This window comes from Phoxinus phoxinus, assembly GCF_949152265.1.
Source record: "Phoxinus phoxinus genome assembly, chromosome: 14".
Classification (NCBI taxonomy): Eukaryota; Metazoa; Chordata; class Actinopteri; order Cypriniformes; family Leuciscidae; genus Phoxinus; species Phoxinus phoxinus.
This window is the reverse complement of record NC_136889.1, coordinates 13,746,089-13,758,709: the sequence shown is the minus strand read 5'-3', so window position 1 is coordinate 13,758,709 and position 12,621 is coordinate 13,746,089. Positions and strand designations below refer to the sequence as shown.

Below are 12,621 nucleotides of genomic sequence, written 5' to 3'. Positions count from 1 at the left end.
AAGTGCACATTTAAAGATGACACGGAGAGTACAACATGTAAATGTCACAGAGTCAGGTTTTTTTGTTTCAAGGAAATAAGACAGCAATATGATGAGCAGACTGACGAAAGCAGGGGTTGTAATCTACTCTGCTTAATGTGAACCGTGCATACACTAGAAAATCCAACTGGACCTTGATCCTCTGAATTTACTGAGTGTGTGCGTGTGTGTGTGTGCTTGCATGCGAGTTATTCGGACTTTGAATGCCAGTGTGTCTGACAAGGATAGCAACTGCAAAATAACTGCTTCTCTGAGTCGCCACAGTTTCAAAGAGGTCTTTACAATAAAGATAAAGAATAATCAGTTTAAGTTGTGAAAACAACGTAGTATTTTTCACTACATTGTGATGAACTTATCACTGCAGGTTGAGACTTAAGATTTTACTTAAAAAATTAAACTGAAATTTAACCCTGCAGTTTTTTTACAGTGTGGTTTAAAGCAAATTTTAAAAAACAAAGACGAACAACTTTGCTTACACACTGAAACAAGAAGACACTGTCCCTCAATCCCCCCACTGTCATTTTCCAGCATGTGAATTTGTTCCATGACGACCAAATACATTTACCTTAATCAGATGCCAAATAAAATCATCTACTGTGTCAAAGCTGTTCAGTGCCAATTTACCATCTAATCTAAACCCATTTACAAGCCATTCTAATTCAACAGTGAAATGAACATGTATACAAAAATGAGACTGCCAAAATCATCATAATATTATATTAATATCTTTGTTTTAATTAATTTAACCTGTCACAATAATTTCAGTTAGCCTACATCAGCAGTTACATTCAAAGTGGTTAAAAAGTGTAATGAACTTTAATTTTTACCTACAAATAAAAAAAAATAAAACTTTACTTTCCAGTTACAGTTAAGGTCCCACATTATGTTTTATGTTTAAAAAAAATATTCAAACGATTTCAGGGTAAAGTCTCTGTCTGGTTCTGGACCTCTGTCCCAGAGCTGAACTCTTCAGCCAATTGGATCTGTATCTTTAATATCAGTAAAACAGAGCGCAAACATAAACATTTAGAAACATCAAGATGTTAAATGGGATTTAACTGATGACTCGGTTCGGCTACAGAGCGGTTCTGGCTTGGGTTGCGACATGCCTCTGAACTTTCCGAAGATCGCACCGACCGCCAGACAACAATGCAAGAATACATGTATGACTGTTGCCTCTGCTATGAGCAACATCAGTGACGCCGCAGCGTTTCCACGCCACTTACATGATCTCAGTTATTTATGAATAAGCCGCACGCTTACCTCGTCTACTTCAAGTGGAGGAATAAATTGAAGCATCGGGATGGATCTTTGTTTTATTGTTGACAGTCGGTACCGATAAAACTCTCGCAGCTGATGGGGAAGGTCGGTAGTGAGTTTGTGGAGAGAGAAAAGGACGGGAGACTATAAGCGAGCCCCGAGTCAGTCACTATGACCGACAATCGCCTCCGAAAGCGAATGACGTCGAGTGTGAGACTTGTGCTCGACTACACAGAGCCTGGCCTCGGAAAAGTCCAACCCCTACACACGCAAGCACTCCCTCCACGCGTCCACCCACTAACTCTCGGGCTGTGTCTCAAACCCTAGCGTGCTGCCTGCCTAGATAGCGTCACGGACGCATTGAGAGAGCTTGCGTGAGTTGAACTGACGCCGAATCCGTTAGATGAAGCAGGCAGCTCAGTAGGTTTCGAGACACAGCCTTTGTCTCTAATAGCACATAGGCAGCATAAATAAGACAAGTTCTTATAGTCGACATGTGCTTTTTCTTCTGAACCTAGCAGGGCCCGAAGCTCTTAAAAAAATGATGTAGGTTTTGGTCAGTGAAAGGTGCTTTGTCTGCAGAAAATGCTAATGACAACTTCAGGAGGTCAAACTACATTTCAGGAGTGGTTTATTTTTATTTTCTACGGGTTTTGCGATTTTTTTTTCTTTCTTTTTTTTACTCAAAAATGTTTTGCTCAAATTTGTAGCAATTTTCTTCAAAAATATATTTTTTTTTTTTAAAAGAAAATTTAAAGAAATCTTGAGGGTGAGTAAATGATGACAGAATTTGGGTGGCAATTTTAGCTTAATTTAAATAGATGGTTTACCCAAAAATTCTAATTATGTCATCATTTAGGCTACTCACCCTCAAGTTGTTACAAACCTGCATCAATTACAAAATAAGATATTTTGAAGAATATGGTAAACAGTTGGTACAACCCCAGGCCGTACTACCCACTGAAAATACTATGGAAGTCAATGGGGTCCCATCAACTGGTGCCCATATTCTTCAAAATATCTTATTTTGTGTTTGTGTATGAAAGAAATTCATACAGGTTTGGAACAACTTGAGGGTGACAAAATGACAGAATTTGAATTTTTGAGCGAACTATCCTTAAAGCTGTAGATCCTAGATCATCACAAACGGCAAAGGATATTATTTGTTTGATCATTTTTACTTTGGTAACAGGGTTGAAGGTTGAGCATGAGGAATGCAGTCAAGTGAGTCAACACGACAGTTTGTATTAAAATAGAGAACATGAAATGAGATTATATACTTGTCTTCCCATGCTGTAAAATTCAATTATTTTCACCAAAAATTTACACTTTTTAAAATAAATAATTATCAATATAAATTCAATACATGCTTTAATACTTTTAAGTCATGAGATACCAAACTGTCATGCAAATGGTTAAAGCTGAATAAACTAAATGTTCTTCAGTAGGTTTCATGTAATGAAAAATGGTTTCTTTGTGAAGAGAGCAATATGCATGCTTGACAGTTAACAACAGCTGTATATACTGTAAGACCTTCCTGATGATGCTCTTACAGGGCCTCAAGCTATCAAACTGCCACCACATGGCAAGGACAAGCACTGCATGGTTCTACTCCTGTAGAACTCCAGCTGTATATTAACAGTTAAAACACAGACAGAATGAAATGAAATGAAATGAAATGAAACCGATTCAAATTTATAACAAACAGCTCAAATAAGCATTTTCACAAATGTGTTCGCAATAAGCTCAATGTCAATTCTGCCGTGAGAGTTACAACATCAAAGAGAGTATACTATCTGATGCAAAAAAGTCATACATTCCGTAAATGTTAAAAACTGCCTAAATTATTGCTTTTCCAGATATAAATACACATAATTTTAAACTGGACATAAGATGACATTTGAGATCATAAAAGTGGCACACTTGTTTTAAGCAATGCATCATCCAAGAATAAAATGCTTCACTCTCTGCTCTAATTTTTAGACGTGATCCACTATATTTATGTGGCAATTAAGTATTATTTCCTAAATAAATACGCGATCCAAAATACATAAATACATTCTCTGAGGGAAACTACATCGTTTGCACAGTTCAGCATGCAGTGTGATGTATTGCCGCCACTGCAATAACACAGGGCACGTATCCATACGGTGTAAACCGTACCATTGCCAGTGCATTTGGCAATGAGGCATTATGATGGGCACAACACTGACCTATTTTAAGTCTCAGCCAGTAAAGAAAGCCTTGCATATTGTGCACAGATCAACAACAGTGAATTTCACAAAAGATTCTAATTTTATTAAAGAGTTGCTATTATGCCCTTTTACAATTTTTGTTGTTTTCTAAAGTAGGTTTTCATGCTTCAATGTTCAAAAAAAATATTATATTTCACATATTTTACATTATTGCAGCTCCTCTCTTCCAGTCTGCTCGGTTTAGTTCCTGCCTCGCCACTCCTTCCGAAAAAATGCATTGTGCTCTGATTGGTCGGCTGGACCAGTTAGTTGTGATTGGTCAACCGTTTCGAGCTTGTTTCGGTATGTCACAGCCCTTTCCCTAATCGCAATTTCAACACACTACCAGAGCCCGTCTACGGAGAGCCTGTTCACGTCCTATTGTACCGAATTTTGGTTGTAGTTCCACCAGAGTTCCACTGGGGGCGATCACCCCCGAGTGCAAAATGAATGGGAGTCTATGGGGCTAGACGGCTAAATTTGTCCCTTTCAGTCGATTGCCGTTGAGAAATCTCAGATTTGATTGTAGGTTTGGCAAGTTCAACATGGGTTATAGGTCAAAAATTGAATGAACGAGTACTTATGTTCTTTCGATTTCTTACAGGTTGAGTTGTTGTTGCCCATAACACGCTAGCATTCTGCTAATGAACGCTGATTGGTCAGTGACGGACTGGTTACGACCAGAGATACCGCTTGATGGCATCATGGCATCCGAAGCGGGAACAGAATGTATTCTAGCAGAAACTCTTCTAGCACGTGTGTTTACCTGTGTCAGCTGTGCCTCGAGAGAAAATAAAGTGCAGAGCGCGAAAGCACCACAGTGACTGAAGGATTGCCGTAAAGCAGTATCTCTGGTCGTACGATGTGTATGACGTCATTGACATTTTGAAATACTTTTTAAAGCAAATAAGTGACTCTAAAAAATCTAACACCCAGCAATGTGCAATTTCTTTGCATCTCCTTTCGAATACAACATTCAAATTACTAGACAAAAAATTATATCTTGAGAAAAGTGGATTTTGAGGGGTATAGCTCCATAGACCTCCATTCATTCTGCACTCGTCCTGTGAGCGCCCTCATATGGAATCAGAGTGGAACTGCAACCAGTCAGAAGCCGGAAGTGTAGCGAGAGTGAACCTTCTCCCCTTATTAGACATTCTCTGACACTACTAAAGAAACTCAGGCCCCGTCCATTTTTTGCGTATGCCTTGGGCGGGAATTATTTAAATGAGGAATATAATGACGTCCATTCCCGGAAGAAAACTGAAGACTACAAATGAGGCGTTTCAGGTAGTTCAGAAACAGGGCTTACTGACATAGGCTAGTTAATACACCTCTTTAGAGTGTACTTCGTGTGTTGTATATTTGCAGACCTTTTTCATGCTCAAACAGCAATGTTACACACTGAAAAAGTTGAAAATGTAAAAATGCATATACGTACTTCCTCTTTAAACATCTAAAGCCATGTACACATCGATCTTACACTATAGCTATACGGCCCTCAAATATCACAAAAAACATCACTGGAGTAGACGTGACAAAAAAAGCAGTGGTGTGAATCCATGTTCCTGTGCCTATCTCCGAGTTGTTATAAATGAGGAGGAGAGCTGAGCAGAAGGGTGGTTCTAAATAAAGATTTCAGGTCAAAAACAGGAAATGGCTCAGTGAGCAGTCGAGGTGGACGGAGAAGTGCTGGCCGCTGGGCGGCATCTACAACATCCCCTTTGTTCCCCCACACTACAAGCAAGGAAACGCAGCCCGTCCCATTTCTCTCTCTCCCCCTCGGTTTCTCTGTCTGTCTCTCTCTTTCTGCCCTCCCTTTCTCTCCCTCACTCTCTTTCTATCCATCCGAATCTCTCCTGCCTTCCTTTACGAAGCCTGTCTTATAATATATATTGTGACAGTGTATGATAATTTGTTGTGGGAACCTCCCAACAACTGTCCCTTCAGCAGGAGCACTGAACATGGCACGAACCGTGTGGGCATCCATTAAAAAAAACCATACGAGTCACTACTAAATAATGAGCAACTGCTTTATTTCCTGGACTAACCCATGATGTGCAAGTTTTTCATATTTAAGATATTTCTGTATTACATACACATGAACAATGTAAATAAAATCATAAAAAAAGACTAAAAATGCTACAGTAAAAACCTGTTACCGGTAATTGGTTAACAATATGTTCCCTTACTCTGTAAAAAAAAAAAAAACATGTAATAAATCTAATGGGACATTTATGTAATTTTACAGTAGAATATTGTTAAATGAAATGTAAAAAATTGAAAGTGAAAAAGAACAGGTTGTTTATAATTTACAGTAAAAAAATTGACTTCACATTTCATGTTTTTTCATTTAAATAATTTCTTTATAGTTTTTTTCTTATCAGTTATGAGTTTTACGTTACACCTTATGTTGTTAAATACATTTTTATTACATTATTTTAGTGTTGTGTGTTACCATGATGGTGTTTTGTATTTGTGTGCATGACACTTTACCTCAGCTTGTGGAAAAGCTTTGATTCAACATGTGGCTTTCTCATTACCACTTGTATTTTTTGGTGGTTGTGTGTATGTAATAAAGGTATAAAACAGAATTAGTACTTCAGTAGTATTTTAACATTAAATCAGTTAATGAAAAACAGGTTTTTACTGAAAAGTTATATTCAAACTGTAAAACCTACAATGTTGTTACCGTATATTTTTATTAATAAAATTGTCAACCACAGCTGCCAGGTTTTTACTGTAAATTTCACCGTTTTTTTTACAGGGTGTTGATAAGTAAGGGATATTCACACAGAAGTGAAAACTGTTACCTTTGTGTCATTCTTATCTCTATATCTTTCTTCCGTATAAAAAAAAAAGAAGGTAGGCCTATTGAATAAAGAAAAGAAAAAAAAAGAAAAAAAATGGTTCCACAGAATGGTTCCACAGAACGATAGAGGCGTTCGGCGGAGGAATGTTTTAGTTCCTATTGGCGGAAGTTCCCGCTTTTTGACGTGTTTGTACCGCAGGGGTTAGTTATGGGAATGCCTTTGACAGATGCATGAAAAAACTGTTTTTGCCTGTAGTGTCTCGCCTTAAGGGAGAACGGGCTTCTTTCTAATGGTTGCAGATTTCTAACGCTTCGATTCTCTCAAGTCTGCACTCGATGCATCCTCGATATCAAGAACACATCTGGATACTTTCATGAGTCCTCTGTACTCGAGTACTGGAATTTAACTTTTGACGTAGTATAAGAACACTAGGACGCAAAATCGCTTATGAGCACATATTGAGAAACAGCCTAAATTATCTCCTACTTCAGTGTCTAACCAAGCTCAAAAGGAACTATCAGTGACGTAAGTGTTGATTGGCCGAACGCATGCCATACAAAACACGGCGCCTGTCATTTTAAAAAAGCTGTGTAAACAGCGATCTATAGTATTTACTTGTCGCCTTTGTCTGTGGAGTTGTAGCCTACTCTTTTCTCAACCTCAATGAAGTTGTCGTTGGAGATTTCGTCTCTTAGCTTTCCTTGTTGCTCTTTCAATCGCATAATTTGTGCATCTAGATTCCATCTCTGTTATCACAAAACCCATGACAGCAAAAACACATCAGATCATGGCATCCTTCATCCTTGTTCAAGTTGTTGAATGCCACTGTTGGCCGATTTACGTCACTTCAGAGTTGCTACTGGTGGTGCGAATGCAACCAGGAAAATGGCCGTAGGGGAAAATTGAGGTCTCGAGGGAACGCTCTAGTGGCTAGTTCATATAACTGAATTCCTAGAACTACCCAGTGCGAAAGCACCTAAAAAGACAGGTTTGTAACGACATGAGGGTGAGTAAATAATGCAGAAATGCCAATTTATGCGTGAACTGTCTCTTTAAGCAGCAGATCAACAGGTTATGCCTGACTGAAGTAAACGTGAAGGCTTCTGTTCCATGATATGATGACAGATATTTGGTGTTGATATCACCAAAAGAGGTGTGAAATCACTCTGCTCTATTACGCATTAATGCAAACAAAAGATCAGCTTGATTGCAGTGCTGTTAATTACAGGCCTCTTTAGGGTCCCAGCTCTGGTGCCAGCAAACAGCCCCTGACTACACTCCTGCTAAACCCTCCGCTCCACACCACAGTCCACTCCACTCCTCCTCTACACTCTGGCAAGTACCCTTGGCACGCCGGTCTACCTCTTTATCTAATTTGGCTCATTATTATGCAGATACACTTCAGCAGGGGGTGCTCCCTCATCTTAACGCCATAACTGATTGCCGCCATCGATAAATAGCTGCTTATCAGTGGCCTGGAAGAATGGGCGATAAACATCACCATTGAAAGGTTTGGAGTCAGAGATTTTTAACAAAAATCCTCTTATGCTCACCAATATAGCATTTATTCCTTGATCAAAACATCGTTAAAATATAAATATTGTAAAATATTATTTTAATTGTTCCTGTGAAGGGAAAGCTGAATTTTAAGCAGCCACTACTCCAGTCTTCAGTGTCACATGACCCTCCAGAAATAATTTTAATATGCTGATTTGCTGCTCAAGACATTTCTTATTATTGTTGAAACGGTTGTGTCACGCGGTAGCTCGACTTGATTATCCACAACAATGAGGACACTAGGAACCAAACAGACATACATACAGCACGAAACATTAACACAAGCCAAAGAACAGACGAAGACTGAGGGTTTAAAAACACAAGATGACAAGGGGCTAAATTAAGGACAGGTGTAGGCGATTAGTTGACATGGTAACAAACAAGACTACAATGGAAACAGAAACTAAATCACAGGAACTGAAACCAGAAACATCAAGACAAAAGAACATCAAAATAAAAGTCCTTGAATCGTGACAGGTTGTGCTGCTTAATATTTTTGTGAAAACTGATACAAAAATTTCCAGGATTCTTTGGTGAACAGCATTTATTTAAAATTATTTGTGATGTGTCTTTACAATCACTTTTAATCAATTGAATGCATCCTTGATGAATAAATGTATTCATTTCTTTTAAAAAAAATAAAAATCGAACTAACCCCAAACAAAAAAATGTAATTAATTGTCTCGTTATTCATATGAGCATGTTGAAAAGTTGGATTGAAAAAAAGTAGTATTCATTTATCTACTTAAAATAGAAGAAAAAAATCTGTTCCAATAGTCAGCTTCAGTGAATCAATTTAAAACTGATTAATTTCCCATCAACCTGCCAGGGACTACAGATTAAAATATTAGCCTGTATAAATCTGGCACATTTGCATGATGGACTTAAATGCTCATGTACATTAATGTGCATGGTCCCTTTTAAAATTAAAATAAATAAAATAAAGTTAAATGATCCATCATCACTCAATTTTCTTACTGCTGATATATTAAAATATATATTTCTTAAATGTAAGCAAGTACATATTACAGTTTATTGCCACATATTGGTATTTTGATGCATATAAATTAAACATAAAAAAAAAAACGTTTTGATACGTTTTAAAACCTTTGATAGATTTTATTGTTTTACTTATTTAAAGATTACCTTTTTTTGCACCATGGCTGTTTGGTTGAAATTATGTATCCTGAATGCAAAAAGAAAAAGAAAAAACACTTTTCTTGACTTGCTCAACCATTGTGCCCAAGAAAGTTGAGAAGTTAAAGCCAGTCTGAAATCTGATTCCCTTTTGTTCCTCATTTATTTATTATTTGCCGTGCTCTGCCCATGTTTGAGATGCACCGCGTGCCAGGCTGTCGGACGAGCATGACACGATTCTCCCCCATGCGAATCCAGCTGCCCACTTTCCCTATGGCCAACATTATAGCATTTCCCAACAGTGCCGCCTCCACATCAGACTCACTCACACCCTCACGACTCACCTCTTCCACTGCATACATGTGCGAAGCAATCCTAAAAATCTTGAGGCATGCAACATTTCAGAAAGAGAAATCAGGAGAGAAAACTAGGAGATATATATATGAGAGTATGTGTGTGTAGCACTCTAGCCTTGCAGATATTGGACAGGTAAAGAAAAGAGGACAAGATAAAGAGCGGAAGCACAAAGAAAACAGATATTTAATTATAGGGATCATCTTAACACGAGTAAGAGGGGGAATTTACAAGTAAGCCTAGCAATTTGCTGATAACAGTTATTTTGAAATAAGCAGAAAATGTGATAGCTTGATAACAATCATCATCTCAATAGCAAGGGAACAGAAGATAAATGAAAAAGGGTTATTTTGAGTCATCCATCACTGCTCTCCCTAAGGTGCTGTGTATTAAGGCAAAGAAAAACAGGCTGCGCTATAAGGCATGTGCTTTACGAAAAAAAATTTTTGAACGAATGTTGAACTTTGTGTACACATGCTTGTGTTTTATCCCATTTCCATGGTGATTATGTAGAACAATATTGATATAACACAGGGTTTTCCTATCCTCCTCCAGACATTAGTAGGTTTGCACGTCTCACATGAACATACGCTCACATAAATACACTTACACACCCCGGCTGGAGCAAAACCAATGCAGTGATGGTTGTGGTTTTGGAAGTGGACTCCATATATGACAGGACATCATACATCATGCGGCTTTTCTTTTTCATTCTGTGACTCTCCTGGCTGGCGCTGGAGAACTTCAAAACGCTCAAGATGTGTTTATTGGGAGCCAAATTTTTGAGTGGACACAAAGACCCAGAACGAGCGGAAAGGTCTTACATTAATGGCATAAAGTTTTGGCACAGAGTATCCTTAATAAAATCCTGCAGGAAAAGGAAGATAATTAATTAAAGGCTGGTGCCACGACTAAAAGGAAATTCTCTATGGGAGGATAAAAAGATAATAATTCAACAGGAATATGAAGTGAAAAAAGGGACAATGTCATTAATTTATTTACAGATCGTCATACACTTTAAAACTATAACTCATGCAATGACTTTTTGATGAGTATATTTTTTATTTGAAAAAATAAATTCATTTTGATTCATTTTGGGGGGCATAAAGTATAAAATTACTGATACAACTGTCCTGATATCGTAATAAAGAAAAAAAAGCCTCATAAGGATGAAATTCATGAAAAGAAAACTATGTTATGAAGTTGGGTATAATCGTTTATTATTATTTCTTAAAAAATGCAGAAAAACAACATAAAACAGGAAATTATATCATAAAAAGGACCTCTGTCAAAGTTAATATATCTCTTAAAATATAAAAGGCAAAGTTACAGGTTGTAAAAACACATGTGGTGCAATTTACCCAAAACATATATAGCTGATATTTATTAATGAATAATTCATGATATTTGATAAATGTTTTACTTTGAAAATATATATTTTAAAACTTTATTGAAAATAATCATTAAGATGTGTACACTCACATGTATTCAAGATGTAAGGAAACTTTTTGCTTGATATGGCTACACCACATAAAACATTACATTTATACATTTCTTGGTAAAAAAAATTGTGATTGTGATTTTTCAATGTTTAGTTGTTGTTGTTTTGGACACTCTTATTTGTCATTGACACACTTTCAGCGTTTGTATGTCCACTGGCGCCATCTAAACGTTTATCACGTGTGCATGTGAGTAATCAGCCATCATGTCTGTAAATACCGTTTAAATAAAAGCATAATTACATGGGCGAGCACGAAAAACTGAGCGAGTCTTTCTGGTGTCTGTCTGTGCACTTAATGCTCAATGAATTATTACATTCCTAGTGTGCTATTCATAGACTCACGACTAATGTAACAGTACCAAACCCATGTTGGGAGAGACAGTAATTGCAGAAAACAGTTTGTACAGTGGTCAGGTCACACTTGATGGCAAACATTCCCCCATCACGACTTGTCTTTTTCTTCTCAGGCTGACTAATTCAATAAACATTCCATTGCTGGACATTGCACCGTCAACAAAAAGTGAAACCGTTTTCTCTAAACATATCTTATACTGTATCTGTCTTCCTCACATCAAGCAATTGTTTGATGGGGTACAGTTGACAACACACAGCACCACTGATTAAAAAAAAAAGCATGAATCTATACATTTTATGATGGCCTGAGTCATAAAAGAACATTGTTTTCACCAACATGGCAATAGTTTTATGCTACATGGCTTCAAACTAGGAGAAAAACAGCAGGTTTCAAATGAAAAAGATCAAATGTCTTGATGAAAAACAACTCCTAGCAAAAAGCAATCATTTTGGTATTTAGGGCTTCTGCATGCCAGCACCTCCGTATTCAACATGTCTCTAGTGTTTTTTAAATTGTGGGCTCCTAAAGAATGTCTCAAAGCCCCATTTCCATGTTCTTCTTTTTTCCCCCCATTTAATTTTGGTATTTTGTGGTTGACTGCTTCAGTTATTTTAGTTTCTGTTTACTTGCTGAAAACACTACAGCATTTGTTGCCGTGCCTGCTCTCTCTGAAATGGCCCGTTGAAGAGAATGAAGCCACAGATGTCACTAAGAACATCAAACACAGAGAAATGAAAGGCACCAGAGTGCTTAGGATTGTGGGTAATGAAATGATTGGACGACCCAGCCTGGACCAAAGCCACAGCTGATATATGTCACTTGGGATAAGAGCTACACCAATAACCACTGATCACAGTGTGATGTTTTCATACAAGTATTAATATTAGCCAAAATTCAGAGTTTCATGACCCAATTTATGTCTTGTAAAAGAGAAAAATGACACAATAAATCCATATTTGCAGTCCAGACTCCCCTGAGCCAGGCCATTATGGGTACATTGTTCAGCCTGGTCAAGTGTGGTTGTTTGAGGAGCACAGTGGAGGGATTTTTGCGGTGAGGAGACTGCTTACAATGGATGGAGGAAGACCCCTATGGAGAGAGTTTGCTGCTCTAATAACTAAGGTCCAGTCTCACTACAACATAAACACAAACACAACATTAAGGTCACTAAGAACATTGTGCTGAACATTGCTTTACTTGTAACTTCTGTGTTGGTGCACAGAAAAATCTCAGAAAAAAATGTGCAAAATTGTACCTTTAGGGGCACAACAACTTGCCACAAAGGCTGAACCCTTAAAGGGACAACTTTATACAACTTAAAGGTTTATTGTAGTATCTTAAGGGTACATTCGTTTCGGTATGCTTTCTGTA

The 12,621-nt window shown here is 37.6% G+C and overlaps 1 protein-coding gene across 3 annotated transcripts in view; it reads right to left on the bottom strand.

Moving 5' to 3' along the window:
* Nucleotides 1–12,621, bottom strand: part of sertad2b (SERTA domain containing 2b) — a 43,187-nt gene that overhangs the window by 14,861 nt on the left and 15,705 nt on the right. The window contains exon 1 of one of the 3 annotated variants that reach the window (XM_079634179.1): nucleotides 1,303–1,615. The exons of 1 other annotated variant lie outside the window; for it this stretch is intronic. The gene's annotated coding sequence lies outside the window, so the exon portion shown is untranslated. Of the gene's footprint in view, nucleotides 1–1,302; nucleotides 1,616–12,621 lie in introns of those variants that run through there. One more of the 3 variants, XM_079634181.1, reaches the window with a different exon arrangement.